This window comes from Homalodisca vitripennis, chromosome 5, assembly GCF_021130785.1.
Source record: "Homalodisca vitripennis isolate AUS2020 chromosome 5, UT_GWSS_2.1, whole genome shotgun sequence".
In the NCBI taxonomy this organism is placed as follows: Eukaryota; Metazoa; Arthropoda; class Insecta; order Hemiptera; family Cicadellidae; genus Homalodisca; species Homalodisca vitripennis.
In genome coordinates this window covers 137,542,304-137,560,321 of record NC_060211.1, presented here as the reverse complement: position 1 = coordinate 137,560,321, position 18,018 = coordinate 137,542,304, and positions in this window count along the sequence as shown.

The following is an 18,018-nucleotide window of genomic DNA, read 5'->3' as shown; positions in this document are numbered from 1 at the left end:
TAATTAATCTGTCTAAAGTTCGAAATATATGACTAAGGAAGCAAGCAATAGTGCGTTCAAGAAAACTATAGTGTTCGTTGGAAGATATAGATAGTTGTGACTACATTCCTAGAGGCTATTGCACTATTTGAGCTGCTTATATATAATGCCTTGTTGCTTTATAATAAATGTCCTAAAATATTAACTAAACTATAGAAAAACTCTGATTTTCTTCTAAATGTGAGTTTATAATCTTAGCAGTACGACTTACAAACTCCAGTTCTATGATATATAGTCATAGTCATATGATTAAATTATTGTATAATGTATAGACAAATATTGAAATACAAATAAAACGAATGAACAAATCGAATGATCAAAAGTATTCTTAATTAATTCTTTGGTTAGGCTTAATAATTTATTACATTTTAAGTATAAACTTATTTCAACGGACACATTAAATAGAAAATATTTAACTGTAAAAGTTTAAAATCTCCATAATTATGTTATATTTAAAATCGGTTCCTATGATTCCTTTTAAATTATAAAAATTATTTTGCCTTAAACAGTTCAAGAGGGAACAACTTCAAATCGTAAAATTGTATAATCATGTTGTAGGCACACTATGCAAAATTTTATCTGGAAACAGATCACGAAGTTATTCCTGTTGCATAAATTACCAATATTCGAGATTAATTATCACGCTACTAAGCTAAAAGAAGAATTATTTGTTCCCCCTCTAAAGAAAATTTGTTATCCAAGGTATACTTCCTAATGTGTATCATATTCAGGTATTTTCCTAAAATATTATAAATTGAGAAGAATCACAAACAACAATCGTAGAATGTTTAACGTATTTGTAGCTAAATAGGCTTAATAAATTTATTAACCGTACATACCATCGTGCCTTACAGAGAGACGGTACTGCAAGGTACCTCTGGACAGATGCAGGAAATATACCCAAGTTGCAAAAATAGGCAAAGAAATATCCAATGGATAAAATCCACAGTGTGTTCCGAGCAAATGGATTAGGGTCCATACTGGAACACGTGAATAAATGTTTGATTAATAATATACATATACAGTACTTGTATTTACATATATTTTATGTAGATTGAAAAATCATGTTTTATAGGAAATATGTGTATTTTAGGTTGAGAATAAATTATATTTTAAAATTTTTGAAGTAGTATAACGAAAAAATTAACAAAACATAAAAGGATGACGAGTTGGAGTTTCTTTCCAATAACCAACCATTACTTACACAGGGGATGGTGGTGCATATTTTTTAGTTCAGTTTCCAGGTAGTCCAGAAGCCAAATTGTCGCATGGAACAAATAAATGAAATAGTTGCTGAAATTTAACTTACCTGAGATATGTTAAGTAACAATTCGCTGTACCTGCTAGAGTTCCGAGTACTGTTAAAACCCTAGGAGTATTCACTTCAGGCTTATATATTCTAGTATAAAATTTTAAATTATGGAGCAAATCCGATATATCATTTAAATCTGGTTAACCAAATGGATATTCAGTAGTGACACGTGGCAATCCACAAATGTAGAGAGTTGGGAGAATGACTGTTTAAGAACTTATAAAATTTAAAATGTATTTAAAAACATTTAGAATTATAGCTTTCCTTCTCCGCTTTGACTGGAAGAGGTTGTGTCAGATCTAACCTCCTCTTCTTATAGGATCATTGAGATGGAGACGCTACCCTGCTCATGAGACTTCGATCGGAGGTGGCTCTTTACCTATACTGATACTCTGACACACGGGAAGCATGACAGGTTTAGTTATCTTTTTATCCTAAATTATCACGGCAGAATCATTATTGGGAGCTTATCTACCTTGATTTAGGACTAATCGCAAAGATAGGGATTGAAAACGTATTAAGATAGCATTTAATGATCCTTTTGGACGTGGAAAATGAAGAATGCAGAAGAAGTATTTTTGCTGAGTAAGAAATCTCATCTTATAACTAAAAAAATTTATATAGTGAACAATCTACTTTTATTCATGTGTTTAAACGATGTCCTAGTTCCATTTTTATGTGATAATCAATTTCTTACACCTGCGTAATATGTAATTTTAATTTTATAACCGTGACAACATCACGGATACTATGGTCCAACGAAGAGGGTTAACCTTCGAATCATGTCACTATAAGAACGTAAGAACTTCGTGTGGATTGACGTAGGATACGAATCCTATTTTATTTTAGTCTTTAGAATAAATCCTGACCTATATTATAATTATGTAAGCCTTGAACTCAGTAAGAAGCTAGCCCTGCAAAATGTTGGCCACAAAATTACAAGGACCTCAATTTCGTAAGATGAAAGTTATAAGTTAAACAATGTTGGATATACACTGAACAGTTTTTTACAATATCGTATATTCCTCTTTTAAAGGTGGTAATTACAAAGTGTTGAACATACGTAACAATACAGCATTAATAAGATTGATCTAACAATCGATCACTTACACAAAGTATAATATACTTCAACTCAGATTTGTTCTTGTCACTGTTAAATGCGAGATCTCGATTTTTTCCAATATTGTAAACTGGTGTATCTTTACAAGTAGGTTATAGTTCAAGTGCTTCTAGATTATAGTGAATGATAATGCATATCTTACCTTCACCATATGAAAGCTTACCTTTGGTTTATTTCTTTTTCTTTGATATTTAATATTAGTTATCTTATTCACTACACCAATTTGAGAACATAGGTTAAAGTACAACTTTATCTCTGAAATACAGTAGAAGTATAAAGTATATTTTCATTAGTAAAAAGCCACTTGATTTATTAGCATTGTCCACTCTTCATTATTTAAATAAGATATGTTTATTCTAGCTACTATTTCAAAGGTTGGTAACATACACAAACATCTGCGTATTAGCCTGTGTCATGATGGTTTATTAGCCTTGAATAAAACATTTCATATCTTAACAATATTTAGTATCAATGAGACTTTTACTTATTTATTTATTGGTCATATTATAAATTTACTCTTACTTGAACATTTCCAGTCTGCCTCCCTCCTTGTTGATCCGCCATATCTCGCTTACTCCACCGAGATTGAAACAACTGACGATTATTACAAACACCATCCCAAAAAAGGTAAACATACTTTGAAGTGCATCGGTCCATAAAACGGCTTTCAGTCCTCCCTGGAATACGATAAATTTATCATATTTGATCTAAGATGGTCTTAGAGCTATAAATATGACGTTTGTTTGATTTCCTCAGTATTTTAAGATGAATGCTTAAAACTGTATGATATTTTCCGACCACCACGCTGGTGAATAAATTAATTCTATTTGATTGACAGGACGACTACATTCAAATTTGTTTATAAGAACGGATCTTAACAGTTGACATCCCCAATATCCTTAATTGAATAACTCCTTAAAGAATACATTTTTAAGCTATGGTAGAGTTAATACTATAGACCTTCATAAACATAGTTTAGATAGCCAAATGTCTTATGGTTGATAAAATTAACTGCTACATAAAACCTCACTATATAAAGGCAAAAATGTTCTTTTAAACTAATCCAAGTTAGTTCAACATGCAGCAATAATATCCTGCTCTGAGTTCACAATAGCAGTTTTTAGGCCTATGTATATATGGACATGATAAGGACAACGAAGCAAACTTATTTTTGGCATCTAACATATAATTAATTTGAACTGGAAATGTTCTTATAAACTTCACACCAAACGCCAAACTTAATATAGGTATTAGTTCCTCAACATCTGATTGTGTAACCATGAACACTGCAATTATAAGAACCTGATTATATGCCTACTTAAGTTTGAAGCATCATAGAGGACCATCATATTACAACTTACGGACAAAAGTATGTTTCATCCTATTCCAGAAATATTACAGAAATAATTCCTATGCAATGAATTGTACACACAATGGAGTCATTCATTTCAAGGCTGTACCAAAATAATTATAGTATGTATGTATTGTAAAAGCAGATATTAATATTTTCTTTAAAAATATACAGGAATACGACTAGCATTAAAGTAAATTTATGAATTAAAAGAGCCACCATGCCTCCTAAAATTTGTAAGCTGAATTAGATTAAAGAGTACTTACAAAACTTGTATATAAAATGCAGATGCCACTAATTCCAAAGGATATCGTGTACACGGAAATTCCTGTAACTGAGGAAAATAGCCATATTGAAATAGTTAGCCGATTTAATATGTTGAATACACTGTTACTTTATTTCTACGTCATCTTTGGTTTGGTCAATAGGATTACTAGAGCAGAAGTCCGTCATAGCTGTGTTATCTTAAAATCATTCAATTATCACAGTAGTCCTTCTGTGACAAGGAAGTTGTATATCAAACTTTTAGCAGTTTCGGTTTCAAAGTTTATCTGAGTATTGCCTTTCTATTATGAGAAACATATTTCAATAGTAGTTTAATAGAAAAATATGCGTTTATTAGGAAACGGCAGTTTGGCGATCACCATTTGAAGTCTAGTGGATTTATCCTGACGTATATAAATAGGTGAACAGTATTATACCCTTTGATTTTAGCAGCAGTGCTAGGCAGAATAAAAAGTGTTTAAGGTCACAATGACTGTATTCATAACTTTTTCAGCATATATCTCAATAATTTATTAAACTTAGTTTTAATATGTTTATAAGATATATAACTACACCAAATCAGTCTATAATAGAAAGCGTATTTAATTGCCTACTTTGGAGTAAAAGCAATTAATCTAAAGTAATTCCATAACATTAAATTGACTATTTGGATAAAGCATAATGAATAGATAAAAGCGATTTATGAACTCATTACAGATTATGAGTGCAGCCATTTGTTTTTTTATAGATAAAGCATTTAAACAACTTGCATTTCATATAATTTAAAAAAACCCTCATCTGATAAAGGAACAAATTTTAAAGTACTAAATGATTTTCTCCTCGCAGGTTCCTCTGATTTCTAATCAATCCCCTATAGAAGTTTTTTCTTCTATTTATAACTGTAATTAACATATTTTAAAGTAAAATTCAATGGATATAATCAAATCCGTTAAAAAATGTGAAATGCCAAAAACTAATAACGGTTTTGTTATTTTTTTCCATTTACTATAAAGTCCTTTAGATTATTTTAATCAGATATTTGAAGTACTTTACATTTACGCAAGTAAATCATTCATCTTCGGATTCTTGTTTCTTACTCACATGTATATCAACAAAAACAGCAAACTTGTCAACCAGATTTGACGAAACAAACTTTGCATACTCACCTTGGTTGAAGCAGACTGCTGGAACAAATATCACAGCAGGAAGAAACATTACCTAACAGAGGTACATCTAAATTAGAAAATTTTACAAGTTATTGTTATTTTCCTTTTCAAAAGAAATGTATTAACAAATTTTATACTACACTTCAAAATTTTGCTATTTTAAAAACTGTAAAAATATAAATAGTAAATACAAATAATTACTTTTTCATATTAATCTATAATTTCATATATAGACTACTCAGAATACCAATTACCATTAGGAAAGAAAATAATGGAGTTCCAATTATTCTCACGTGTTTGTTGAAACGAAGCTCCAAATACTGAAATAAATACAATTTTTATTATTTTAAATTGTATACATATTATTAGAACTTTCACCTCAATATTAAAATATGTCACAACTACATAAAGGATGGTTTTTTATTTAATCATCACATTCACAAGCTTGTTAAAATTCGTTTATACTCTATTTATTACTAATATTGAAATTTATTTTTAACAGTAAGCCGTAAGAATTGTTTATTGAAGTGAATTATTAAAAGTACTAGTACAGAACATTATTTTAATTATTATGATCAGATCATTGGAAATTTCATCGGCCCACTTCTATTGACTTTAAAATTACTATAAATAGTTTGGGAGTTCTTCTTTGACAAATGCATAAATATAAGTAAATATATCCCTTTAATATAGGTTTTTGAACACGTTTACAAGGGAGATAGGCAGTTTTCTCGCTCCCATGCTATTTAAATGGGGAAACATAGTTAGGTACACTTATCTCCCTAACCACTAATCCTACAAACCTGAAACTTTAGCACTGGTATAAGTGAGGTATATGGAGTATCTTATACCTATTTTAATAGGTTTTACTCATAAAAATGTTTTTTTTTTCTAATTAATATTTTCAACTTAAAAAAAACAAAATTTTAGTTAAATTTTTTTTGTAAATAATTTGCTTAGATACAAGCAAACAATTAGGTATAGCATAGAAACAATGTATTAGTTGATATGCATAAACAATTTCAGGCTTCTATTTACTTTGGTTCTTGAGAAAAGTGTACCTAAGTATAAAAAAACAAGGTTTCGGAAAATCGCATTTCAAGATAAAAGTATGGTTTTTATTGCTCACATTTCTAAAAGGCACCAGCAGAATAGTCCTTTTCGCCATCTTCTTGCTCCTCCTTATCCTTCCTCCGTAGCCTTCTTTTGAATCTTGTCTTTTTATTCTGGTCCCTTGTCTCCATGTCGGCTTTAAGAATTCTGCGCCTATCAATCGTTTGAAGACCTGTGACAGTGTAACGACCCGGTTTCATTCCTAGTCTTTGAAGCACATTCACTTTTGCCACTGAACCTTCATTGTAGCACAGCACTGCATCTGTTGCAGCTAGTTGGAGGGTTGGTAGACTGACAAATTCAGTCTTTGGCAATCTTTTCCATATGCAGCTGTTCACACTTTCGTTGGGGTTTTGTGTCTTTCCGTGTAGGCAGCGCTTGAGGAGTTCAGGTTTTGACAGATCTTCATAAATTGGTTTTATAAGAAACATTACCGCTTCAGGCAAGGAGTGTTTATGAGTAAATGGGGTGTTAGTGAACTTGGCTTTTTGAAACTTACACCATGTGTCTTCATCGGAAGGACAACGGTCGTGTTGTGGGTTCGTGTCAGTAGATAGCCTATGGTAGAAGGTTGCCCACACAGCGTCTTCCATTTTTTGAACATCAGTTGTATTTCTTCGGATTGCCAGCTCATAGAAGGTTTGCAAGTTGTTGATTTCAACATCGGTTAGCCTAACCTTGCCGCCCAAAACTTTGCCATCGCTGAGTTGTTTTCCTTTCATTGTAGACTTTAACTTTCGAAGTCTTGTGCCAAGGCGCTTTTGGATACGGCCTACACACTCCAGTTTGACAATATCCACATCTTCCCCATAAGGCTTAGCTCCCCCTAAATATTTATTATACCGCACTCGAAGCTTCTCTTCTGACCGACTGCAAACGATGTTGGCCCCGACCACCTCCATGCCTCCACTCGACCCGGAGTAATTTGCCTTGCAAACTTTCTTGTGCTCTTCCAGCTCTTTTTCATCATTTTTGTACACATCTCTGGCACAGTTTATACAAAATTTAGACATACATTCAAAGTCTAATACCTCACCGGTATCAAACGACGTAACCGTAATAATTCCATTCAAGGATTGCTAGCCGCGCTTTTGCCAAGTGCCATCAAAAGCCGCAGCTATGTCAGAACTTCCATTATTCTCTTCTGCAGCCTCTGTAGCAGCATTTCTGAGAGAATTATCACATACTTCTGTAACCCTAGGTAATATGGTCTTGTATAGTGCCTGGAGTTTGGCGGAGCTAGATTCACAACCGCAGAAAACATTTTACCAGCCTCAAGCCCTTTGCCGATTGATCTTAGGGCATAAGCATACTTAATATTTAGTTCATGCTTATTCTGGATTGTCTTTGTGTTCATGAATGCACTACTAAACTTAAAAATATTACAGTCCAACACTAATTTATGGGCTATGCCATTAGTGTAACCAGAATCAATCTGAACGCTAAGACAGTTTGATGCACTACAACTAATACACTTAGTAAAACTGTTTATAGCCTGAGATAACAGTTGAAGGTTAATGATTACATTTATTTCATTATCTTCATACTCATAATCCTTGGGTAGTTTTGAGCCAGACAGTTTTCTAGAACTAGAGGAAGTTACCTTAGGCTGAGTTTCTGGAGTCTGGCCTAGGCTAGGTTTTGTAAACTGATTACCCTGGTACCTCTTACGGTTAAATTTTTTTATCCTAGGCATTATATATATAGTATATCAAGGTAAATCACTTATAAAAATAGAATTATGCTGTAAAAACTTAGTTCTAAACAACTTAGTTTGTCACTTGTTTGTAAACACACCACTGAACAATATGTAACAATCACAAACTGTCATTTGTCAACATCAGCTGTCACAAAAAAAAGTTACTGACAAATATTACAGAAAACAGAATTGAACTAATAGACAGTGTGACCAACAAACAAAACTAAAAGACAACATTAGTATATGGCTTTAAATTACTATATAAAGTACCGTAGTTGAAACCAGCGCGCAGAACTTGACACTAGACGCTACACCAAAGGGTGACACACCTATGTATTTTATTTTCCCTGAACTATATCAAATGAAAACCATATAAAAGTATATATTTTATTAAACAAAATTAAATGGACAATCGAATAAAAATGTTTAAAAAAATATATTTTTTAGGTCGAAAAACTGCCTATCTCCCTTAAAACTGCCCCGTTAAGTGTTATTTTTCTACTGCTGTCAAACAGAAATATTTCAAATACTTTTTCTAATTTCAATGATAAAGTATTGAAATCTTGCAGTGCTATTACAATAATGGTTATCTAAGAACTTACCATTGCTATAATTTGTTGTAAATTGTATTTCAATATACCCATATTTATAAAATATATACAATAACATATATAGAAATAACATAGGATGCATTACAGTGGCATATTGCAAAATACATATCAAAACACTGATGCGAGGTAGAATATAAAGAATGGTTTTTTAATAAACGTTTTCCATCGTTATATGTTACAAAATTATATGTAACACTATCCTTAGAGGATTTAAATCCATGCTTATTTTCAGGTGCCAATCATTTAAAGACATGAAATTAGGAATGCATTCAGAAATTTTAATTACATTTTTACGTTAAATTCACAAACATCTGCCTTAACAGCATAATGTTTTGTAAATGGGAAAACTTGAATACTTTTAGCGTACAAGTTATTATGTTGTTGTTATATGGTGGTTAGATACTAACCAAACTGGGATTGAACTAAACTTGGAAATAAACCCGGAAATGTCCAAACAATTAATTACTAATAGGAGTTGTACAGTATATAATACACTAACAAACAAAAATGCTAAAAAATAAGGGATAAAAAGGAAATAATTATCCTATAAATATACTAATTTGAATAATAAGAGGAGTAAAAAGTATCTCACAATTTATAACAGCATAATAACATAATATATAGTAAACAAATAGTATTAAAGAGATCTTTTTAAGTTCTAATAATCATACTTTGGAGATATTAAAGGTTATATGGTAATAAAACTGATTGAAAAGGAATAAGCAATTTAATTGAACGTCATTTTAAAAGTTGACCATAAAATCTATTTTAAATCAATTTTATAACGTAAGGATTAATACTTTGCTTATTATGGGACATCTAAATAGAAGTACTTTCTAAATGTACATTAAAATTTTATTGTTACATACTGACCTCAAAATGAGAGTTGAGCTGAAGTTTGTAGTAGACTGGAAGGTAGAAAACTCCAATGACCAATGCTAATAACATAAGTGTGAAGTTTGCGGCAGCATACTGAGTGCCGTATAGATAAATCTCTGTAGGTACACCTAGAGTAGACAATCCTGAAACAGAGCTGTAGAACAACATAACAAATTTCATAAAAAAACCCCAAAGAGAAAAACCGGGTTAAGATGTAACATAATTCTATGATACTGTAGAATAAGCTGTATATATGAGGAAATTAAAATAAGCAAAGGATATTTTGTAATTGAATGAAAGCGAAAATGAGTAGGAAAATTGCGATCGCAAAGGTGTATCCAATTAAATTACATACAAAATCTTACAGCCTATGAGCAATCAATAACAAAACCTGAGAGGTAATGGGTGATGCCTTTTTAGATTTAGATTACAGGTGACTTTTAATTATAGTTACTGTTGAATTTAGTAAAATAATTATAAGATTATGTTTTATTGCTTTAAACATCATAACATTTTACAGCCAAGAGGTATTTTGATACGTTTTTACTTAAAGTTGGGTAGCATTTTATAGATATTTCCACGAATTTTAAACAGGTTATACTTTATAAGAATAACACCAATTTGCACTATGTAACAAAATACAGTCTGGAATTCATAGAGGCCCCTTTCCTAAGAAATACATCGGGTTTGGTAAATTTCGAAAATGAAGGATACCGAAAGGATTAAATATATGTAATAGTTATTACCGTCAAATAACTGGATATACAAACTAAAAGTAGCCTCTTTAAGGGTCTTTATATGGTTATGTGAAGCTTATTGATCATATATATTTACTTATACGACGGTTAATTTTATGTGTGTTAAACACAGAAATTATCTAAGAAAAACATACCGTCTCACCTAGTAATTGCTTTGTAATGATGCGAGAATACTTGCAGTACTATCATATTTCGTCTTCCATCGAAACTAACGTGGACGACAGTCAATTATTTTCTAATATACATTTCTTTACCAATTTCAAGAAAACCCATGTTATGTGCTTATACAGTGAAAATAAACTGTTCACTTGAGTATATTTTTTATAGGGGATAGCCCTTTTATTCATATAAGTTTTGACATAAATATGCATTTCTCATTTTATTAGACATTAACTCTTAAATAAATATATTTTTATTAATTTTAAAAATTTTTTATCACACTAGAACTATAGAAAATAAATAAGCGTAGTCAATAATGGAACACTTTTCGCCTTGGTATGCTTTATCACGTGTATTGAGATTAGATTTTATAAAAGCAATTCATTAATAATTATCATTTAGGTCATTGCTATCTTAATAACTTCGTTTACATTTACATCTACAGGTATAATCAACTATTTCATACTTACGCTTGACCTTCATATCATAAGCGTTAGAACAGTTTATCACTTGAAAGTCTGGAAACATTTTAATTTTCGTGTCTCTGTACGTGTGTCCGAGCGGTATCTCGAAAACGAACTGACACATAGACTGATTCGATTATGTGAAGCTTCATTTTTATATTTTCAACACTGAAATGTTGGTGTATATCACTCTATTAGATTTTGGATGACTGGTAATATTTTTACTGGTCTTATTGGTAATCATGAGGGCAAGGTGAAAAATGCAAGGGTAAAATAGCAGAACAAATAAATAAAAATGGATTACAGTGCACTAAAATATCAATGTGTGTCTTTGTTTGTTATAGATGTAAAAATAATAGAGTGGAAAGTCACTGTTATAAACTAGAGACAAGATTTTATGTCATTGTACCCCCTGCAACGCAAAGATTTTATGCGTTTAATCCCCTACGTAGCTCACCAAATTATTTCTTATTTCAACACTCTACGATGGTCCATGCGTATCCTATTGTATTTTTCAGAGCATTATTAACCCTATTACGCGAAAGAACCGCTAACACTAAATTTGGAAGACTTTAGGACCCTAATAAATAAAATTCAAAGTTGCTGATTTTTTATGGAGGTTAGAAATGGTTGCGATACTATAATACCGTACCGGGATGTTGAACGACCGTGGAAGCCAGCTTTGACAATAACACTCTGTCTACCATATTTTAGTATACCATATTTTAAAGTAGTCGTACTCGCTTTTGCGTTGACGGATTTTGATATAAAATGTACGGTTGGAATTGATATAAAAATTTAAAAATATTTTGTATGTAGTAAATTTTTTCTAAACTATTTAAAAAAGCTGATGCATATGAAAGGATAAAATGTTTGTTGCTCCCGTCTTGTGCAAGCGTATCTTTAAGTGGTAGAGCTCGCTTATGCATTGACGAATTTAGTAGAAACAAGCACAGTTGGAATTCTAATGAAACTTTTCAAACATTTTAGTTTATATAAACTGTCTTAGACACACGGGTTTTTTTCTTACTTTTTACATTTTCAACAGACGTGATTTTGTTAATATTAAAAATATTAATACCATAATTTTTATAATTTTTCCCTTATTCGTTCAAACTTACGTGACAAATTTTATTTTGACAAGTTAATTAGCTTTAGAAATAATAATTTTCAAATACAAGATATAAAATGATGTCTAGCGGCTAAACGAGAACGATATTTCTCGCCCTATGTTCGTATAAAATTTTTTGTTTGAAATAATAAGTACCTTTAGCCAAAGAAGTCTGTGACACCATTTTTTAGGTCATATGTATATATATATAATGTGTGATATATATTACTCACACAATATATGGTATATTTGTTACATAACGAACATCACAAACTTTTAAACGTTTTAACTTATCCATAACTTAACGATACTCTAGTACCAGCAATATCTTATAATGGATATCAGAATCTACTTAGTATGCGAACGAGAAACTCTGACCGAAGTCTAGCTAGCTGAACAATACTGTGACCCCATCACAGTGAACAGCGCTGATGTCACTTCCATTTAACACTAAGTGTAATGGAAAGTTTCTCAGTTTCTTGACCAAAGTGCAAAAACACTGTTGAAACTTAAGTCCTAACAGGTCAAGGACCAATCTTTGGTAGGGGGTTAGATAATCAAATATATCGTGAATGAGACCCCTTTAAACGATCTTATCGAGAATTTACTGAGACTTTTTACTAACTTAAGACACTTAACGTTGTAACTTATCCATAACTTAACGATACTCTAGTACTAGCAATATCTTATAATAGATATCAGAATCTACTTAGTATGCGAAAGAGAAACTCTGACCGAAGTCTAGCTAGCTGAACAATACTGTGACCCCATCACAGTGAACAGCGCTGATGTCACTTCCATTTAACACTAAGTGTAATGGAAAGTTTCTCAGTTTCTTGACCAAAGTGCAAAAACACTGTTGGAAACTTAAGTCCTAACAGGTCAAGGACCAATCTTTGGTAGGGGGGTTAGATAATCAAATATATCGTGAATGAGACCCCTTTAAACGATCTTATCGAGAATTTACTGAGACTTTTTACTAACTTAAGACACTTAACGTTGTAACTTATCCATAACTTAACGATACTCTAGTACTAGCAATATCTTATAATAGATATCAGAATCTACTTAGTATGCGAAAGAGAAACTCTGACCAAAGTCTAGCTAGCTGAACAATACTATGACCCCATCACAGTGAACAGCGCTGTGAACAGAGGATGTGAGATATATTTTTCTCATTACAATTGGCACCAGTTCGTAACTTAGAGAACTATATCCTAGAACTGTTTGTCCAGATTCTAGATATACAACACAGAATTTTTGTTTCCCATGAATGAAATCTGGTATCGTAATATGTTACATGGTTTTTTAAAGAAGTTAAGGTTTCCAAACGTTAGAAATACAAATACCTATATATTTAACACTACTTGTACATACGTATATACTCACCTTGCCACTAGAGACATAGCAACAGGGAAAATACCCATGGTCCGGCCCCTAGCATATATTCAGAAAAAGTTTCTTGCTTATTGCAGAAAGTGTAGTAAACTCCAATCAAAAACGAGAGGAGGAGCATTGCTACCACCACCGAGTTTTCTATCCAGTCAAATTTGAAATCAGCAAGTTCATCCATTGCGGAAGTATTTTCTGAAAGTTTAGTGTTTTTGTGCGAATGGATATATTTTAAAACTGATATAAATGAATAATTCATCTACTAAAATTCTAAATGTTTCCGCTTTTATAAAATGTGTTTTTACTGCTATGCCTCCATGAACCATGTTTTACAATCAGTGTTTCGGAATGCCTTATGTAAAACTCTAATTGCTTACAGCAACTATTGGAGGTACATACATTATAAAACACACTAAATATAATGTAATTACTTACTGTATGAATTACTATAAATTGAAATTGAACAATTGAAAATTATAACCATTACATGCAACTAATATCTTATTCACTTCTCTAAGTAATGTGTTACAATATTAGTATACTATAATTGTATCCTATAGAACGTTTATGATCACTGTAAATCAACTGTTTTTAATTTCAACTGTTTCAAATATAGTGAGTTACTGTTATAGCCAAACAAAAATATAATAAGACTTAGCAACAGCCAACTTTTGGCAATATTTAGGTATGCAATCTCTTTTCAAACTATTATAAACATTTTTGTACATAATAAAAAATAAATAAAGTTAATCTAATGTATATTATAGAAAAAATTACCTTCCTTTAGCAACTGTAGTTTAGTAAATGCATGGAGTATCTTATTTATTAGTGCTTTTTTAGTTAATTCCCCTTTCTAATTAGGATATCCACTAATTTATCGTAGAGATTGGCAAAACATTGCATAATTTCTTGAATAGATATTCTAAAATTAGACCATAAAACTACATAACTAGCTGTACGATACTGGAATGTGAAAATCTCCATTTAAACGGAACGCTTGATGGTATGATCGTATTTAATGTGTATTTTCATATACATTCTAAGCAAATTTGAAAAAATTCTTTAATTCAAGCCAAATTTCTTGTTGGCTTATGTGATTTTTTTCTTGTTAAAATTGAATGTATTTATCAAACATACAAGGCATTATTATTATTAACAATTAAGTTTTTGTGTTTATTTACTGTCAGTTCTCATTATAATACATTGTACGCTACGAATAAATCTAAAATCATCGTGAAATTATTATTGATTTTAAAATAATAAAATAGGTTCCAAAATTCTGAGTTGCTTTAAAAGAGTAATTGAGGAATCCTGGTAAATTTCTAAATTAACAAACTAATCAAAATAATACTGTAATATTTATTTTTCAATATTAAATTGTTATTTGAAACCACTTTAAAATGTTATGAATATTTACACTTTAAATTATTTTCCAAACTTCATAAACAATTAATAGCAGTTAGCGGCTTCGCACGCTTTTCCGTAGATTTTGCATGTGTCTCATTCCGTTTCGATTTGAGTTCAAGTGAATTACTTTTCTGACGGTCATGTCGTAATGTGCCTTGTTCCCACAGTGAAAAAATTTGTCAAAAAAATTATATTTATGGCCATTTGACTTTACCTAGTTCTTGTTATTTTTTCCAGATTTGATTTTGCCTTGTTTTCATATCCAGAAAAGATATAGATCAGATTAGAGAAGCTTACGTCTCAGTAAAATTAAAAATAAGATGGGTCTTTAAGTATGTATTAAAATTTAGATAGTAGCTTTTTCTTTTATATATAATTCTTAATATTTGCCAAATATTTACACTTAAAAGATGGATGGGTTACAGACCAGAGAGCTTTTTGAACTTAGAATAGGACTATATTTATCCCAGGGACCGTAAGAGTGTGCGTGTAACATTTCAGTACATTCGGATAAATATTTTGCGTGAATTCAAAACAAACAAACAAAGGCTATTTCGAATTTATAATATTATCAGGTCTAGGATTGGGATGAGGGATTGGTGCCTCATTGACAAATAGAAAGTACTTGAGGGATTTCTGATTGGAGTTTATTTCTTGTTTTGTATATGTAGGAATACTTTCTGGTTATAATGGATCATATTAGAGTTCCTGTGTCTAAGGGAGAGCCGATGGCCAAGCCATCTCATGTGTAAAATTCTGGACCTCAGTAACAGAAGCGGAGCTTCATATCTTGTTTGTTGGCACATCATATTTTGTTAGTACTATTGACCTTACACTTACTACTTGTATCAAATTCCTCCCAGTTTCTGTTTGATAAGATCTCGGCAAAGGCCAGTGGCACATGAAAACGCACGGAATAAAGCGTAAAAAAGGGGATCGGCCTCTTTTTAAAAATACTTTTTCCTTCATTCCAAAATCAAGAACATATGAAAATGTTTAGGCCTGAGAAGGTCTACTTCCGGACGTGTAATGGATTGAGTGGAATATATCAAATGCCCGATGTATCTCATTATTCAATATACTAGCTGTAGTAGTAAGTCTCTCCACTGCATGTTAAACCATTCTCTAGATGTAATAAAAGCCCAAAACTAATTGATAAGTGCGTTGATTTCACTTCGCCCAACTAAAAAAATTTCAAAAATTTCTACGAATTTTTTTAAAATTATTGATAAAAATGTGAGTGGGGTTTTACGTGTGCCCACAATGAAATCTTTTAAACTTGAAGAAAAATTGAGAACATTAAATGAAAAGCCATACCTGCTTATTCTCAACTATATTATTTGCTTTGTTTTAAAATGGATAAAGATTTGAATGCGACTTTCAACTTCAATTTTCACTGAGCAATATTTTATAGGGCCGCCATACACGTACCACCAAGGCAGACAGTTGAACTGATCACACCATACACCTTCAGTTGAATCCAGTCCGGCAAGCGGTATTTTTATGTGTAGTGAATTACTTGCAATGCGTGTTGAAATTGAAATGTAATTGAAATGTCCTCCAGTGATAAAGATGTGAATGCCATTTTTGCTTTATTGGTAGTCTTAAATGATAACAGTAAACGGTGAAAAAAAACGCGAGGGATAAACGTGGTGAACAGTACCTAATAGGCATATGGCTTTTACGATAAATCAGTTATTATTCCATTGAAATAAAATAAAGTAGTGTTATGTATATTTACATCGCTATTTTCAGTAGTTCCCTTGTCACCCAAGTTTCCTAGTCATCCACAAACTGTAGAAGATTGTTATACCAGAGTCTTAGTACATATAACTCGTCTCGAGAAGAACCGGATCTCGAATAATAACCTTCTTTAGTTCTTTTCTGTAGCTGCTCCTCGAATTGTTAATTTTTTACAATTATTACAAAGTGTTGGAATCTACATGTTTTCAACACTTCAACAATCCGTACGTAAGCCGCTTCTCTCTTCGTCTTATCGTGATACTTCGATGATTTTATTTTCCATAAACATGGTTTACTTTCATAAACACTAATACATTTCTCGAGACACTGATTTACTTTTTTCTCGCGATTTTTTGTCTGAACAACCCACAAGTACTGTGTAAACTACGCTGGCTCGCAGTCAGGTGGCCGGAAATCCCCACACACGCACCGGCTCGCCTGAACCGTCTTCCGGCCGGCCGGATGGCCGAATGGAATTTCGTTCGATCACCGGCCCCCTGAACAGTCCAAACTGACAGACAAGCCGGAGCCCATGCACGCTCCGTCCACCGGTCTTCGGCGGACTGTTCAGGCAGAACTGTCCGGCTTGCAAGTACGTATATTATACGTATATACATCATACATATAATTTTTGTGATGAAAAATAAATGTAAATTTTATACCTTGTATTTTTCAATACATTAGCCGTTTTCAATAAGAGAACTCAAATAATGCATGTGGTGTTGACTTGAATCTTAACAACGGAAAGACGCTATATACAATTTTTGTAAGATTTAAATTAAATAATTTCTTTTAAAAATGGTATAAATTAAAGACTTACGATGGGTGGTCCTAATTAGACCAGTCTACACTTGACCAAAACGCAGACAATGCTTTAATTCATATAAATTTCACAATTTATGTAACGTAACCACGTAACGGTCTTGCACCAATGCCATAATATTGCTGATTAAATCTTAGTAGTTATAGCCATTTTGTAGAAGATTCGCTAAAGAAGTGTATATGCTGTACTCACAAATTCCACAACGTTATATTACTTCTATTCACATTCACTTTATAACTTAAAGTCCTTAAAAGAGCACAGAAATAGTTGTAAAACAATTAGACAAAAACCAACTGATTTTGAAAATGAGGACTCCTGAGACATTATTGTCAGTCATTAAGGAAAGAAATCCGCGAATGTCGACTGCACCACGCTCTGTTGAGCCTTGGCTTATCCTTTCCCTTTATAAACATCCTGATTATTGTATAGTTGCTGTCTAGGGTATTTTTACTTTATAAACAATTTGCTGTTAATAAACTGATGAGTAGATTTTTAAGGTTAGTTTCATTAAGTACTTCCTTTCTCTGTTACCATTTTAACTTGACAAATAAATGTCTTCCCATTGCCCATTATATATGGCAATTACTTCTTGTCCCTGTTTATATAG